We start from the raw sequence: 16717 nt of genomic DNA, 5'->3' as shown, positions 1-16717 counted from the left end.
TTCATGTATGTAACCATGGAGCTAACTTCATTGCCGTGTTGAAAGTATTGGGCAATGTAGTGAGGCAAATAACTTGTTAGCAATCAGAACCCCAATTTTTTAGGGGCTTTTTGAATTTTTGACTGGTTTTGTAATGTCAGGAATATAGACCCTGGTATTCTTGAGATTAAGGGGGAAAAAAAGAAGCCACCCCAAAATAAGCATTCAGTCCTTTTATTTTACATCACAAGAAGCTAGAAAGGGTGGAAGCCCAGTTTAGCACCCACTGCAGGTCACAGCTAAACACACCGCATAGCCTGAGCACAGGGCGAGTCACTTTGTGCGCACACACGGAAGCTAAACCGTAAAATGGGGATTACAATGGTAGCATTTTGCACTTCTATAGTGCCCTGACCTGCAGATCTCAACCTGCTTTACAACCTTAGATGAGTGACTCAAACACAAACCCTAATGGGATAGTTAACAGGGAAACTGAGGCACGGGACAAGTAGGGGAGAGATTTTCAGACATGTACATGCATCAGTTTGCCTCCTTTGCATAGTCACTCACCACAGCTGTTTGTGCAAATGGCCAACTAGACCCAGAAATGGTTGTTTGCCCCTGGGTGTGCCATCACCGAAATGATGCATGTAATTCTGAAAGTTTGGCTCCAAGTTCAAAACAGCAGGTCTGTGGCAGATGCATTAGTAGAACCCAGACATTCTGATCTGCAGGCCTATGCCTGGCTCACAAGGGGCTCATGGGGAGCGGAGTGTCCTTGGGGGGGCGGGAACTAGTGGATACCTGCAAAGTGTCTTGGCCATGAAAACCATGATGTAATTGCTAAATACGCAGGAACACTGGGCATTATCATGCCACTGTGGCAGGTGGATGGCCCTAGTCATGTGCTTCCTGCGTCTCCGCTTGGGCAGTAACATGGTTCGGATGTTGGGTGCAGTGCGCGGGTGCTGCAGGAGCTGGTGGTTTGTGATATGCCGGAGGTCAGACTGGATAATCTGATGGGCTTTATGACGGTACAACGAGAAAACCTGTTTTTATCCAGATCAAGTGTCTCCAGTCCTCAGCTGTACTCTGTGTGTGTGATCAAGTGTCTCCAGTCCTCAGCTGTACTGTGTGTGTGTGTGTGTGTGTGTGTGTGTGTTTGTTTGTTTTTGGGCCAGTTAGTTAGAGCAGGGGTTCTCAAAATTCATCAGACTGGGACCCCCTTCTGACAACAAAGTTACTACTGACCCCAGGAGCGGGGCAGAGGCCAGGCCTCATCTTCTTGGGTGGGGCAGAGAGGGGAGCACAGGCCGAGCCCTGCCACTCTGGGTGGGGGTGGAGCTCAGGCTTCAACTTCAGCCCTGGGTCCCAACAAGTCTGATGCTGGGGCCCTGGCAACCCCGTTAAAATTGGGTTGCGACCCACTTTGGGGACCCAACCCACAGTTTGAGAACCGCTGAGTTAGGGAGTTGCTGGAATGGCAGAAAGACTTCAGGTCTGAGGTGAGGTCTTTCATACTTCGTGATCAAGTCCAAAGTGGCATCTTGCTTTATGCTGTGGGGGTTGTCTCTGCACCCTGCCAACCTTCCCACCATCTGTCCCACGTGCCAGGCAGTCTCCTTGCCATCTGCGATAGAAACACGGAGCAGCGTGGAAACCTGTAGAACAGCACAACCAAACCCTATCCTTCCATTTAATTTAAAACTGGGCAGTCAACTTGTCCTGCCTTGGTTTCCATGACTCTGTCCTCTCCAGAGTCTCCTCCTACCTCTCTAATAGCTCCTTTGGCTGTTCTTCACAGGTTTCTCCTCATCCCCTCTCCAGGTTTCTATTTGGGTTCTTTGTTCCCTTCTCTTCTCCCTCTGTACCTTATCTCTGAAAATTTCACCTGCAAACACAAATTCAACTACCATCATTATGCTGACAACTCTCAGATCCCTCTTCTCCAGACCTGACTCCAGTCCAAATGAAAATCTCAGCCCAATTCTATGGTAATACAAATAATAAGTAGTTAGGCACCTTTTTGGTGTCAGAGAGCCGAAGCAATGGGAGCTGATGCCGAACGTGCCGGACTAGTCAGGAGCTGAGCAATCTAGGCAGAGGGATTTTGCTGGGGGCAGCACACAAATGCTGCAGGGAGCTATGCATATCTGTGTGTCGGAAGCGGTCAGTGGCAGGCAGAGAGAAGCAAGAAAAGTGCTGGTAATGTGGTGCTGAGAGAAAGCAGAAGAGGGAGCTTTTTGGGCAGAGGGCTGGCTAGGAAGAGACTTGGAACTATGAACAAAGAACTTGCCTCCTGTCTGAATCCTGCTGTGCTCAGGGATACATTCTTTGTAAATTAGCAGGATTGTCGTTTCCTCCTCCTGATGGAAACCACCCATGAGACCCCTCCCCCCAATACTGAATAACCACTAAGGGCAAACGAGGTAACGGTACTTAAGTGGTTTTCAGTGGCACTCAGGCTCCCAAGTCACTTAGACGTTTTCAGCAACTGTACCTGTGGTCACAATACCCACTGCTAAACTTTTGAGACCCATTCGGCATTTGGTGGCTCAGCTATGCTCTAAAACTGTCAGCAGGTGGTGCTGGGGAGCACAGGAGCAGAGAGACCCCTGGGGGCTGCAAACAGAACACTCTATAGCTTAACCAAGAGCCATCATAATCACCTTATCACACACTGATCCCCTCGTACAGAGCCTTACGCAGAGATCCAAGAATGTACTGCTAGGGAGAGCCAGGCCCCAGTTCCGAGCCTGTTGCCCAGGCCAAGCGCAGGCAGAAACACTGCCAAATCTGTCTGCCTGTGAGTCCCCACAAGCTCATATATTTTTATCAGATGCATTAAAATACGGTGTGAGGCAAGAGCAGGTGTTTCTTACTCTGTGACTTGGGGTTACAGGCAAAGGGGTTGGATATTTAACTCCTTCCTGGGAGTTTGGATGCGTGGGTCTGGCAGACAAAGCTCAGATAGGAATGGGGAGAGCAGAGGGGTTGGTGCTGGTGGCTGAAATGAACCAGTGGCTGTTTGACCTGTGCTGTTTCATCACAGCAGGCTGTTGCTGGACTCGTTTGGGAGGGGTGAGTGTTTTCAGCTGCTTTTGTACCCTGCCAGTTGGAGGCGATGAGCTTTGCTGGTGAGTGGGAGGGTGGGTGCTGGAGCGCAGACCAGCTGTTATTTCCCTCGGAACAGCTGCAGGAGTTCTGCCAATGGTAGCAGGGCCCAGTGCGCAGGACACTGGCCTGGGAACCAGGAGACTTGGGCTCTGTTCCCAGCTCTGCCACTGACCTGCTGGGTGACCATAGGCAAGTCACTTGGGCTCAGCACCTCAAAGGCATTTAAGCGCTAGCTGATTTCAGTGGGAGCTCATATCTTTGAACGGCTGGGCCTTCATGTTTAGGCACATTGTAAGGTCTTTGTGACAGGGACTTTCTCTCTCTTACTATGTGTTTGTACAGCACCGAGCATGCTGGGGCTCTAGATCTTGACTCTGGCCTCTCGGGGTTACTGGATTATAGAGTGCTATTCACAGCTGGCCCACCCCGACTATCTCAATCATGGTGAGCCCCATCTTCCTGCTCCTTGCCCCTTTGTAACACTGAGCACAGAAGCCTCCTCCAGGTTTTTTGGGGGACTCAGGCCATTTCTGAGGGTGCAGCTGTACCTTGGAATCCCTGGCTCTGGGGGTGGGTTGGTACCTTGCACTTGTCACAGGCATCCTACAGTGCAGCTTATTCTGCCAGATGCGCTGCTGCACCTCACAGCCAGGCTGCAACTGCCAGCACCGAGTCTCCTTGGGCCTCCTATTCCCTCTCGCTGAGGTCCTGCCCCCCAGAGTGTCGCTGCAACCCCTGACCTCCAGTGATCTCAGCCAACAGAGCGAGTTGTCCTGTCCCACTGCAGCCTGGAGTGGAAATCTTCCCACTGAGGTTCCCTCGCTCTGTTCCCCTCCACATGGGGGGAGGGGATGCAGTTAAAATCTCCCACCCACTTCAGCTGGCGCACAGAGCCCCAGAATGCCTGGTTGCCAAGGTTACCCACCTGCAGGGGTCCCTAGGGCGCAGCAGAGCACTCTCGCTAAGCCAGCGCAATTAACCAGGTGGATTTTTCTGGTGGAACTTTATTGCCTGGTGGGGACGCCCATTTCCTCCGCACACTCCGTCTCCCACCTGCCATTCACTCTGGCTTGCTTCCTCCCCCAGTTGAGGGAATTGGCGCGTCTCTTGGTATGCTCTGCCGGGGAGTCTGCCTGTGTGTAATGGCGGGGGGGGGGGCAATCCCCCCACCCCAGCCTGTCACTGGAAGCCTCGTGTTAGTGTCTCTGCATTTGTTTCCCTTTCTGCCTTTGCATGGCGTTGGGCTCCTGGCTGGGACTGCCGGCAAAGGGCAGAAGCTGGAAACCTTCTTGCAGAATCGAGTCTGATCCTGGAGGGACCCCCCCATGCCATCGTCAGGCTTGAGCAGTTTTTGTGGGATAGGCTCCAGACCCAGAGCCTGGTGTCAGTCATAACACAGATTTGAGGGGTTCACTTGGCCCAGTCTAATCTAAGGGAGATTTTGAAGGCACCAGATTTTGAAGTTAGGCACCAGAGCCTCAAAAGTATTTAGGCACCCAACTCACATTCGTTTCAGTAGCAATGGGAGTTGGGCACCTAACTGAGGATCTGGTCCTCAGTTCCCATTAAAAATCTTGTCTCTGGTTCATTTACCTGCCTCCCCAGCCAAAATGGTGCCAGTGGCTGTCTCTGGCCTTTGGTTGTTTACACACCTGGCCTAATCTGGTTCCAGGCTCAGTTTCCAAGCACCATGCCCAAGTTTCTGTGGTGGGGGGTGCAAGGTTTTGGTTCAGGCCCATACTTGCTTGGGGTGAGGCTGAGCTCCCACGCCCCAGCCAGGGGGCAGCTCTCCTCCCTCCCTTGCAATGCAGCAGATGGCCAGGAGGGTGCCGCAGAGCAGGGAAGGAACAGATGCTGCTCAGCACGCTCCTGGTGCCAGCATTGCTGTTGGGAGACAGCACCCCTGTTGCCTCCTGGTAGCCGCACGGCTGAGCCCAATGCTCCTGTTTAAACGTTGCAGGGAGTGGCTTTCAGTGCATCTTAATCCAGTCATCCTTGAGATCCACAAGCAGCCCCTGGGATGCAGGTGGGGCACCCGGCCTGGCTTCTGTGTCCCCAGTGGTTGGATGCAGGAAACCAGCTGGTGCAGTGATGTCCAGTCATAGGCCCACACTCAGCCCGCAGGTGGAAAGCATGCCGTGGCTCAGGTCTGGGAGTTGGGACTGCAGCCCAAGGGCCCTGTTTTGCAGTGAGGGCCCCTCTCGGGGAGGGGGCTAGTGGCGGCTCAGCCCGGATGGCTCCCTGTTCCCTGGCAAAGCTGCCATCCCACCAGCTGTTGTCCCGCTGATCTCTGCACCTGTAGCCAGAACCCACCAGCCATTGCAGCAGGGTGTTGGGGGCTGAGTCTGGGAAGGCTGCTTTCTGGGTCCTCAGGAAAGTCACCAAGAGAGGGCTCAGTCTGTCTCATTCCAGCTCCCCATGATAGTCAGGAGACACTCAAAGCCGCAGCAGCCCAGAGGCAGGGCTATACAAGCTGGGGTGGGGGGAAGTTCAGGCTCTAGGCCCCCCTTCAAGGGTCCTCCAGCATTAGCACTGCGATTGCACCTATGTGCTGCACTGCTGCCAGAGCTGTGCTGGATGTGGATGAATGGACTGTGTGCGCTGCTCTCAGCATGTTCTGTGGGCAAGAGTTTCAAATGTGCATGGCTGTACATGGGAAACGTGTGGTGGGTGCATGTGCATGGTGGATGTGTTAAAAGTGCTATGTGGCTGGATATGCACATGCCTGGGTGGGTGCAGGTGTTTGTGTGCAGTAGGAATTGTGTGTGCGTTGGGTAATATGTAGAGTGTGTGCATGTATGCGCAGTGTGTAGGGAATGTGTGTGGATATATGTGTGTAGCATGTATTGGCATGTGCTCTGTTGCAAGCTAAAGCAGGAGCAGGTGTGACCTATTTCTTGCTGCATTGTTCTGCGTCTCCTTGCTGCAGCCACATCCGTTCATGTCTCTATTAACACCTCCACTGGCGCAGAATAGAGCCACTTCCCGGCAAATGTGCTGCTCCAGCATTCCTGAGCAGCAGGGCCCAATCCCCCACACAACGCAACCTCCACCCACTCTGGTGTGGCCCCCGGCTCGGCTGGAGACACAGCAGGTGTTTCCGTTTGCAGCTTCCCTGATGCTGCTTTCCTCTGGGTGCTTTTCATTTTCTGGCCCTTCTCCCCAAGGAAACCTGGTTATTAAACTGGGAGGCATGTGAATTCCTTTGCAGCTCCCTCACCTCTGACTGCTGCTCCTGATTGGCCAGCTGCTGCAGAGCATTGTGGGAGATTAGCCTGCAATTTATCATCCTTATGGGGCAACCTCTCTCCCTTCTCATTGTGATGCACTGCTGCCCTCTACTGGATTGAATCAGAACTGGGCAGATGTGTGTGGTCCCTCTGTGGCAAAGGGGTGGGAGTGATTGCCATTTAGCTGGAGTGGAAGGGGTTGGGGCAGCAGGCATGGCCACATGGGAACAGCCTTTGCCATTGCTGGGAAGTTCCACATATCCCTGATAGGCAGCAGGGTGGCCACTGTGGACTCCTGCCTTTGGGCCTGCAGGCTTATTACAAGATCTGGCAAGGCTCATGGTTTAATGGGTATTGCTATGCAAAGGCCGTGGACTGGAGAGTCCTGCAGGATCCCGAGAGCAATATAGGAGGAGATCAGTGGTCACCAGCCACTGGGATGCTCCTCAGCACTGGTGCTGCATGCACTTATTCAATAGGCCCAATCCCCCAGGGTCCTCAAGGAGGCGCTCATGTGCAGGGCCTGGTTTCACCATTGCCTGCTTCTCATCCACTCAGTGGGGGCTGGGCTGGAAGCAGCCCAAGTCCCATGGTGGGTTGCAGCTCGCACTGTGGAGCGGGAGGGGTTCACCACTGGCTATCCCACAGCCTGAGGAAAGCAGCTAGAACCGAGGCTCCTGCAAACATCACATGTTGGCTGCCCATTGGGGGTGCTCATGCTGCATTTATATTTGGCCCCATTAAAACGCGTGTTTGCTTGTGCCCAGCTTACCAAGCCTTGCAGATGGCTCTGTATTAATGACCTATTCTCTTCACTGTTTACACCCCCTCAATCTTTGTGTCCTCCGCAAACTACAACAGCGACGATTTGGTTTTCTTCAGGTCACTGACAAAAATGTTAAAGCACAGGGCCAGGAACTGAACCCTGTGGGACCCCCAGGGGAACACACCCGCTAGATGATGATTCCCCATTTCCAGTTAGAGTTTGGGGTCCGTCAGTTATTCAGTTTTTATTTGATTTAATGTGGGCCAGGTTGACTTTTTGTATCATTTTCGTTTCTTAATCAAAATGTCGTTGCGGTACCAACAGGGCTGCTGACAGCAGGTTTGGGCCCTGGTGAAAATTTTTTTCAGGCCCCCCAGCAAGGGCGGTCCGGCTAAACAGGGCCAATGAAGCCAGGGAAGCCGGGCTCTGGGCCCCCTTCCGGACCGCCAGGCCTCGGTAAATTGTACCTGCTTCCCCACCTCGTCAGCCCTGGGTACCAAGTCAAATGCCTTACAGATCTCTAAATCTATTACATCCACACCATTGCTTTCATCAACCAAACTTGTAATCTCATCAAAAAAGATATCGTTAGTTTGACAGGATCTATTTTTCCTAATCACATATTGATTGACATTAATTATACACCTCTACCCCGATATAATGCGGTCCTCGGGAGCCAAAAAATCTCACCGCCTTATAGGTGAGACCATGTTATATCGGGTTCGGTCCGGCAGTGGGGCTCGGGCAGGGATTTAAAGGGCCTGGGGCTCCACACGAATTTGGATATAACACGGTAAAGCTGCAGAGCTTGGATGGCACTTTAAAGAGCCTGGGACTCCCCGCTGCTTTACTGTGTTATATCCGAATTTGTTTTATATCGGGTCGCGTTCTATCGGCGTAGAGGTGTATTACCCTCATTTAATTCATTATTGAGTCCCATGTTGGCTGCTCCATCATCTTGCCCAGGATCAGAGTCTGACTGACAGGCCTATAACTAGTTGGGTGTCCCATTTACCCTTTTAAAATATAGGCACAATGTTAACTTTCATTCAGTTGTCTGGAACTTTCCCAGCATTCCAAGACTTATTGAAAATCCACATTAATGGTCCAGAGTGCTCCTCAGACAGCACTTTTAAAACTTCTGAAGACAAGTAACCTGGACTGCTGATTTAAAAATATTTAGCTTTAATAACTTTCTCCTGAGTTACTGCTGGAATAGAGCAGTGGTTTTCAAATATTTGTATTGGTGACCCCTTTCACACAGCAAGTCTCTGAGTGCAACACCCTCACCTCCCCCTTATAAATTAAAAAAAACTTTTTGTGTATTTAACACTATTATAAATGCTGGAGGCTAAGTGGAGTTTGGGGGTGGAGGCTGACAGCTCGCGACCCCCTCCACCCTAAGTTTGAGAACCCCTGGAATAGAAAGTGTTTCTTCCTATGAAATGACTACACCATCTGACTTTTTCCCAAATAAAGACTAGAAATATTTATTGAACACTTTTGACTTTTCTGCATTATTACTGATAATTCTACCATTTCCATCTAGTAATGGACCAATGCCATTGTCAGGATATATTTGGAAAACTCCCTTTTGTCCTCACCTCTGCTGGCCATGGAGTTCTCTTTGCGTCCTTCTGCTTCCCTTATCCATTTGTTTACAATTCCTAGCTTCTGATTTATATTGATTACTATCAACATCTGGTCTTCCATTTGTTATATATATTTTATAGACACACACACACACACAGACACACACACACACACACTCTCTCACTCTACCTGCTTTGGCTTTTTCTGTAAGCCAGTATTACTTTTTAATCATTTCCTTCTTTCTCAATTATGGGATTGCGGCTGTTGGGGCATCTAGCAAAATGTTCTTAAACAGTTCCCAATTATCATTCACATTTTTCTGTTTAAATTCTCTCTCTGAATAGATTTGGCTCATAATTGTTATCAGCACCACGTATCTATATTATTAGTTTGAACTTTATTCTGTTTGCGCATAACACATGTATTGAAATCATGATCACTTGTATCTAAGCTATAACTATGTTTTAGGTCTTTGATCAATTCCTCCATATCTGTCAAGATGTAATTGAATATAGAACTCCCCTGGGTTGAATGTACAGTAACAATTTCTGAGATATGTAGATGGGTATGAATGGCAATAGATGGAGGGGTGTCTATTTGGATAGATTATAGTAGTGCCAGCTCTAATGTAATTGAGGTTGAATGTAGCTTTCTGTTTAAAGGTGGACTATTCTAAGCTCTCTAAAATTAGCCTGCTGGCTAAGTGTGTATTGCAATTTGCTGGACCTCATGTGGGTACTGGGTAGGGTTAGTGGTCCAAAGTTGGGGTTGTTTGAGCAAGAGATTTCTGAGATACATATCCCCTAAAAACTGCATTTTACAAAACCAACTTGTTCTAACTTCTAGTGCACAAACTCTGGCTCTGAATCCTCCCCAAAGAAGTTATGCAGGGTTATGTTAGGAACAGGGGCAGCTCTAGCTTTTTTTGCCACCCCAAGCACGGCAGTCAGGCAGCCTTCGGCGGCTTGCCTGAGGGAGATCCCCGGTAACTTGCCTGTGAGAGGTCCACAGGTAACTAGGCCACTCCATGAGTTCAGCCGCCTCAGTCTCCCTGCCACCTCTAGGGCTGTTCCCCTGCAGGAGCTGCGGGACCCCTGGATGGGGAGCAGCCATGCCAAGGGCATCCTGCGGTTCTGACCGTATATGTGGCAGTGCCACGCCCTGTCACCATGGTTGGTTGGATCCCACCTGCAGGAAGGCCGTGACGGGCACATCTGACCTGCGGGGATGTGGTGGCATCTGCTTTTGTCATCTGACCCCCGGGGGCAGCGCTGAGTCTGATGGCTGGAGTCCCTGCAGACTGCTTCCCAGGGCCTGGCAGCGCCTGACTCCAGAGCCGCCCAGCTCCTGCCAGCTGCCAGTTGCTCCCCAGTGAGGCCATATGTGGAGACCCCGGGGAGTGAGGAGTAGGAGCTCTGAGTGTGCCCAGCTGGCAAGGGGGGCGCCAGTCTGAGAGCTGCTGCGAAGTCTTTGCTGGGAAGTACAGCGCAGCTGTGCCATGAAAGCGCCTTTTCTTCCTTGCTCTCCTTTGTTGGTTTATTTGGGTGATCGGGTGGGAGCTGACAGCATCTGCCTCTGAAATCACGCCCTGATTAGTCATTACAGTGCCAGCCATTACCTGCAATTTCAGCTGTCACTGTGTCAAGCCCGCTGCTTCCGTGCCTCCAAAGCCATGTCCCCCCCACCCACCTCCCCCATTTCTTTCATGAATTTCACGCCAGGCGAGGGACCGGCAGCTCCTAGGAGGGATTTGTGTGTGGCGTTATTTGCCCTGAAGCCTGCCCTGTGATACACAGGCCCACTGGTGCCAGCAGAACAGCAACACCTGGCAGGCCTTGTTTGCACAGGGAGTCCACACTAGGACGTGAAAACACCATGGCGTGAGCACCCTAGGAAGGGAATGATTGCAGGGTCAGCCCCACTCTGGGGCTTACACAAGGAGTTTGGGGAAATATAAGGAGCAGCAAAAAGATACTTGGTTTCCTCAGGATCCTGTAGGTCCAGCCCCTGGAAGATGAAGGGAGTGTTTATGGCAGCCTGGATCCTGGTGTGGCTGAAAGCCAGCTAGTTCTGTCCCAGACTGAATTTGTTGGGGGAAGACCTACTCTGTTACATAGGAAAGGTAACCACTTGTGTTGGATGGTCTTGTTCTCGAGGTAGCCATTCTGTTTCCATTAACCTTACTCACTAGCTCATGGATCTTAATCTTCGTGGAGAAACATATGGGTGTTTTCACTGTAAATCTATCTCAGTGCTGCAATGTTACCTAGTAGCTGATTCTCAGTGGAGTCAAACGAACGTGTGAGAGCTGTCCTGCTGGACACAGACAACCTGGTCACTTCCAGGGGCTGGACCTACAGGGTGGAACACTTCAAAGGGTGCTCAGGAACTGGGATGCCCCCATTGTTAACCTGCAAGGCAACACGAGGGCTGGCAGAGCTCAGACAAGAGTACATGGATGGCTGGCAGGCTGGCGGGAGCAGGGAGCAGACACTCAGTTAAACACAAGCAAGTCTCCCTTGGATTAGAGGTAACAAGGTGACTCGATCCTGGGCACCCCGTGAGAGCATCCCATGCCCAGTTTGCTGTGAGATGTCGTGTGTTGGAGCATTACAAGGCGCCCTCTTGGAATCTACCTAGCTACAAAGCCCACAGGCTTCCCCCAGGCTATCTCAAGCTGCTGTCCTGCATAGCTCTGGCAGTTATCCCAGGTTCTGGCTAGAACATCAGTTGCAACAATGTCCAGCATCCCCCTTTTACTGTTCTCACCATGGCTTGCTTTTTATTTCCAGTTCAGAGGGACACAGATGCTCATGCAGACTCAAGCTGAGCCTGTTTGCATATCTAATGACCCCCAAGCCTTCCTGGATTGTCACATGGACTTTAAGCCTATATTCCTTGATCTAAAGGAGAACTCCTCTAGCTGCCAGCTGTAGCAGACTTTTATCCTCTTACATGGACTAGCCCCTAGAGGGCAATACACACCCACATGATCCTACTGGGACTTGCACAGGCTAAGACCATTAACTCTTTAGTTGCTGGAATGACAGTCTGCAAAGTGCATTCACAGTGCAAGCCAATCCCTGTTAGGGACAGCTCCTTGCCCCACCCTAGATTGTCCTGATTAGCTGTTGTGCTTGGCTGGAGGCTGAAACAAGGTTGATCTGATTTTTAGTGCCTAAGAAATAGCCCTCAGCTCTTCCAACCTCTGTCCTCCTGCCCCACCGCTCTGTGCCCCCTTCTCACAACTGTCTCTCTGTCCATGACTTAGGGAAACCCTTGCTGGCGATACCAAGCAGCACAGGAGGAGAGCCAGTGAGGGCCATGGGGTCTGTCTGTGTCCAGCAGCCAAAGTATCGAATTCCCCTTTGGATGGTGGGCCATGTAGCCGGCTCCTCACTTCATCCTTGGGGGCAGGGCCCACGTCCCCCTCAGATGGGAAGCAATGAGCTGCATTGTCAGAGTTGAGGATCGGGCATGTGGGGCCATCTAGAGTTTGGCTCTGGGCTGGAAAAGCCCCCAGTGGTTCAGGTGTGGCTGTGATCTTGAAGCCTTTTGTGACTGATGCCCAGTAATTGTGTCACCCAGCATGGAAATGTAGCCACCTCTGGGGTGGCACGTGGCATCCATTGGCTAGCACACTGCAGAGCGGCTCAGGGCTTTAGGGCAGGAAGTGAAGAAGCAACTCCTAACCATTTGATGCTCTGTGGATGGACATTAACAGCCCTGCTCATGTGAACGGTGCCACGCACGATGCCAGCCACATGCGGCCAAGACCACAGGTTAGTGCTTCTGGTTTAAAATGTTCCTCCTGGCACTCTGCCTACAATAAGCCAGGCTCCACCCTCCCCGCTGGCCTGCACTGACTCTGAGGGGCACAGATCTGTAGCTGAAACTGTGTGCCCCAGGTAAGAGGGAAATTGCTGTCTCCTCCGCCCAGGCAGAGCCAGCAAAGAGCTTGGCGGGGGCTGAGCAGGGCCCCAGGCTCCCTACAGGAGGAGGTTCTGACATAGCCAGGGCCCCCGAAACAGGGCAGGAGGCAGAGCATGGAGCTGTATGCTCCAGCCCACACTCCTCTTGTCATCTTTATGGGAGCTGGAGCCTCCACAGGCCTCAGTTCCAGCATGCTCCATCTTGCCTCATGTGGGTACTGCCCTATCCATGGATCTGGGTGCATGTGGGGGGCGCCTGGGCGGCAACGGGCTGGGTACTGTGGAGGGCTGGCAGGCCAGGTACTTGTGGGGGTGACTGGAGGCTAGCAGGCTGGGTACCTGTGGTGTGGCGGCTGGCAGGCTGGGCACCACTGGGGGCTTGGGGCTGGGTACCTGTGGGGGAGGTGAGGCTAGAGACAGGCTGGGTACTGATGTGGGTGGAGGGCTGGGTACATGTGGGGGTAGGTTGGGGCAGAGGGTCGGGTACCTGCAGGGGCAAGTGGGAGCTGACAGGCCCTGCACCCATGGGGGTGGGTTGGGGTGGAGGGCCAGGTATCCATGGGGGAGGCTTGGGGGAGGCTGGGTACTGGGTACCTGTGGGGGTGGGTTGGGGTTAGGGGCGGTTCTATGATTTTTGCCCCAAGCACGGCAGTCAGGTGGCTGGTCACGCGGATTCGGCGGTGTTTCTGTGGGTGATCTGCCAGTCTCGCGCCTTCAGCGTACCCACCGCTGAATTGGGACCAGCAGACCTCCCGCAGGCAGGCTGCTGAAGCCTGCCTGACTGCGACCCTCATGGCAACTGGCATGCCACCCCCCGTGGCTTGCCACCCCAGGCATGTGTTTGCTGTGCTGGTGCCTGGAGCCGACCCTGGTTGGGGTGGAGGGCTGGATATCCATGGGAGAGGCTAGGGGCACGCTGGGTACTGGTGCGGGTGGAGGGCTGGGTACCCGTGGGGGTGGGTTGGGGTGAAGAGCGGGGAATCCATCAGAGAAGCTTGGGGCAGGCTGAGTATTGGTTGGGGTGGAGGGCTGGGTACCCGGGGGGAGGCTAGAGGCAGGCTGGGTACTAGTGTGGGTGGAGGGCTGGGTATCCATGGGGGTGGGTTGGGGCAGAGGGTCAGGTACCTGTGGGGGCAAGTGGGGGCTGGCAGGCTGTGTACCCATGGGTGTGGGTTGGGTGGAGGGTTGGATACCCATGGGGGAAGGTTGGGGTCGAGGGCTGGGTTCCTGTGAGCATGGCTGGGGACTGGCAAGCTGGATACTGGTGGGTATGGAGGGCTGAATACCTGTGGGGGTGGGTTGGGGTGAAGGGCTGGGTACTAGGGTTGCCAACTTTCTAATTGCACAAAACCAAACACCCCTGACAAGCCCCATCCCTGAGGCCTGGCCCCCGGCTTGCTCCATTCCCGCCCCCTGTTGCTTATTCTCCCCCACTCTCACTCACTTTCAGTGGGCTGAAGCAGGGGGTTGGGGTGCGGGAGGGGGGTGAGGGCTCTGGCTGGGGGTGCAGGCTCTGGAGTTACACCAAGGATGAGGGGGTTGGGTGCAGGAGAGAACTCCAGGATGGGGCATGGGGTTTGGGTGCGGGGGGGCTATAGGTTCTGGGCTGGGGGTGTGGGCTCCAGGTGGGGCCAGAAATGAAGGGTTCAGGGTGTGGGAGAGGGCTGGGGCATGGGGTTGGAGTGCAGGGGTGTGAGGGCTCTGGTTGAGGGTGTGGGTTCTGGGGTGGGGCTGGGGATGATGGGTTTGAGGTGCAGGAAAGGGCTGCGAACTGGGGCAGGGGTGTTGAGGTGCAGGGAGGGGAGTTGTGTGGTGCAGGCTCCAGGAGGAAATTGGGGTATAGATACCTGTGGGGGTGGCTTGGGTGCTGGCATGTGGGGTACCCGTGGGGGTGGGTTGGAGTGGAAGGCTGGGTACCCATGGGCATGACTAGGGGCTGGCAGGCTGGTGACTGGTGGAGGTGGATGGGATCTGGAACTATGTCCCATCTTGGCCTTCCTCTCCTTTGTCATGCTGGGTTGTGGAGGAAGTGCTAGGCTAGGGGATGAGGGCACAGTGCTAGGAAGGGGATGAGGGCACCCATGTCTCTCCGAGGCTTGGCCTGCTGGCAGGGAGCCATTCCCCTCCCTACCCCACGGGTGTCCTGCTCTGGGCATGGGCAGAACCGACACTCCTGCACATGCTTTGCGGGACTCCCATGTTGCATCCCCCTGCTCTGGCTAAGGGTGATGTTCCTGGGCCAGAGCCAGCCACGAGCAGCTGGCACTGGGAGTGAGTGGCCGTCACTACGTGGAAAGGCATCTGGCTTCATGGGGAAAAACTGCAGCTTTTCTGCTGTGCTGCCAGTTGTGTGTGCCAGTCTGGGGCTCTCCAGGCAGGCCATGGTATGGCATGCCCAGTATAGGGCAGCTGTGGTGGAATGGCTCCAAGGGGGCGCGCACACATGCCTCTGAGACTGGGCCTTGGACTTCAGCTTTCCCTATCTCTCTCTGAGGCTGGCTGCAGAGACTGCAGCCCAGGCAGACCCCTGCAGGAGGCCTGTACCGGACCCTTTGGAACACCAAGCACCAGGCACGAGTCACAGCAACCTGGGCAGGTTGATTGCCACCTGGCTACAGGATCCAACAATCTTGAGCGTGAGAGGCAGAAGTTACCCTATAATCCACCCTGCTCAAACCAGGGCTGTGATGTGCCAGCCAGGTTGTGACAGACTCCAGCTCTTGCGCTCTCGCCCTGTCTCCCCCTTGTCTTCTAGCTCCGGGCTCCTGAGGCCCTTAAAAAACCACCCAGCTCCACTCACCTGATGCCTTGTTCCCCTGTTCTGGTCCCAAGACCCTCCCATCCAGGATTGTTCAGCCCCTGTCTTGCTGGAACCTCTTGTGGATTTGGGTTGGTTTGTGCCAGTTCTTTAATCAGAGCCAGCTCCAGCTTTTTTGCCGCCTCAAGTAGCGTAGAAAAAAAGATAAAGCCGCGATCTATGGCACTTCAGTGGCTGCTGTACCGTGCCGCTTCATTCTTTGGCAGGAATTCAGTGGCCGGTCCCTCCGAGAGGAACTGAGGGTCCCGCCGCCGAATTGCTGCCGAAGATCTTCTTTCCATTGGCTGCCCCAAGCACCTGCTTCCTGCACGGGTGCCTGGAGCCGGTCCTGTCTTTAATGACTCTATTCATGCCCCCGCCCCCCAACAGTGAGATGACACCCCCCACCTCGTGCTATTCCAGGAGCTGTAGTAATCCTTTTGTACCCATTGGGTAGCAATGCCATGTACAGAGGGAAACTGAGAGAGGCCCTAGCATTCATAAAAATATTCTCGAAACTTCTCACTTCGTCACAACTCTCCCCTATTTAACCAGGGACCTGGGGAAGTTCGACCCCGCCCAATTATTAGTCACAGACAGGCCTGCTGACTGGGAGGGAGGGAAAAGGGGGCAATTGCAGGGCCTGGGTGATGTAAAAGGGCCTGGGGGACCCCAGTCACTGCTGGCATTGCAGTGCAGCAAGGCTAAGGCAGGCTTCCTGTCTGTCCTCACACTGCACCACTTCCAGAAGTAGCTGGAATGGCCCTACAGCCCCTGGGTGAAGGGGAAATGTGGTCTCTGTGCACTGCCCCCGCCCCGAGTGCTGAGTCTGCAGCTCCTATTGGCTGGGAACTGCAGCCAATGGGAGCTGTTGGGCGGTGCCTGCAGGCAGTGGCTTGTGGAAACCCTCTCCTGCACCCCAACCCCTTACCCCAGCCTAGAGCCTGCACCCCACACCCCTTCTTGCATCTAAACTCCCTCCCAGAACCTGACCCCTCCCCCCACACCCAAACTCCCTCTCAGAGCCTGCACCCCACACCCCCTCCCATACCCCAACCCCTGCCCCAGCCTGGTGAAAGTGAGTGAATGTGGGGAGAGCGAGCGACAGAGGGATAGGGGATAGAGTGAGCAGGGGATGGGGCCTTGGAGAAGGGGTGGGACAGGGCCATGGCCTCAGGGAAGGGGTGGGGCAAGAGTCTTTGGGTTTGCACAATTAGAGAGTTGGCAACCCTACCGGACGGGCATGTGGAAGCCCTGGCCATGCTGGAAGAGCGTGCCCAGCAGTGCAGCCGGCAGCAAGCTG

Source organism: Gopherus flavomarginatus, chromosome 6 (genome assembly GCF_025201925.1).
Source record: "Gopherus flavomarginatus isolate rGopFla2 chromosome 6, rGopFla2.mat.asm, whole genome shotgun sequence".
NCBI lineage: Eukaryota > Metazoa > Chordata > Testudines > Testudinidae > Gopherus > Gopherus flavomarginatus.
Note: the sequence above shows the minus strand (reverse complement) of the source record.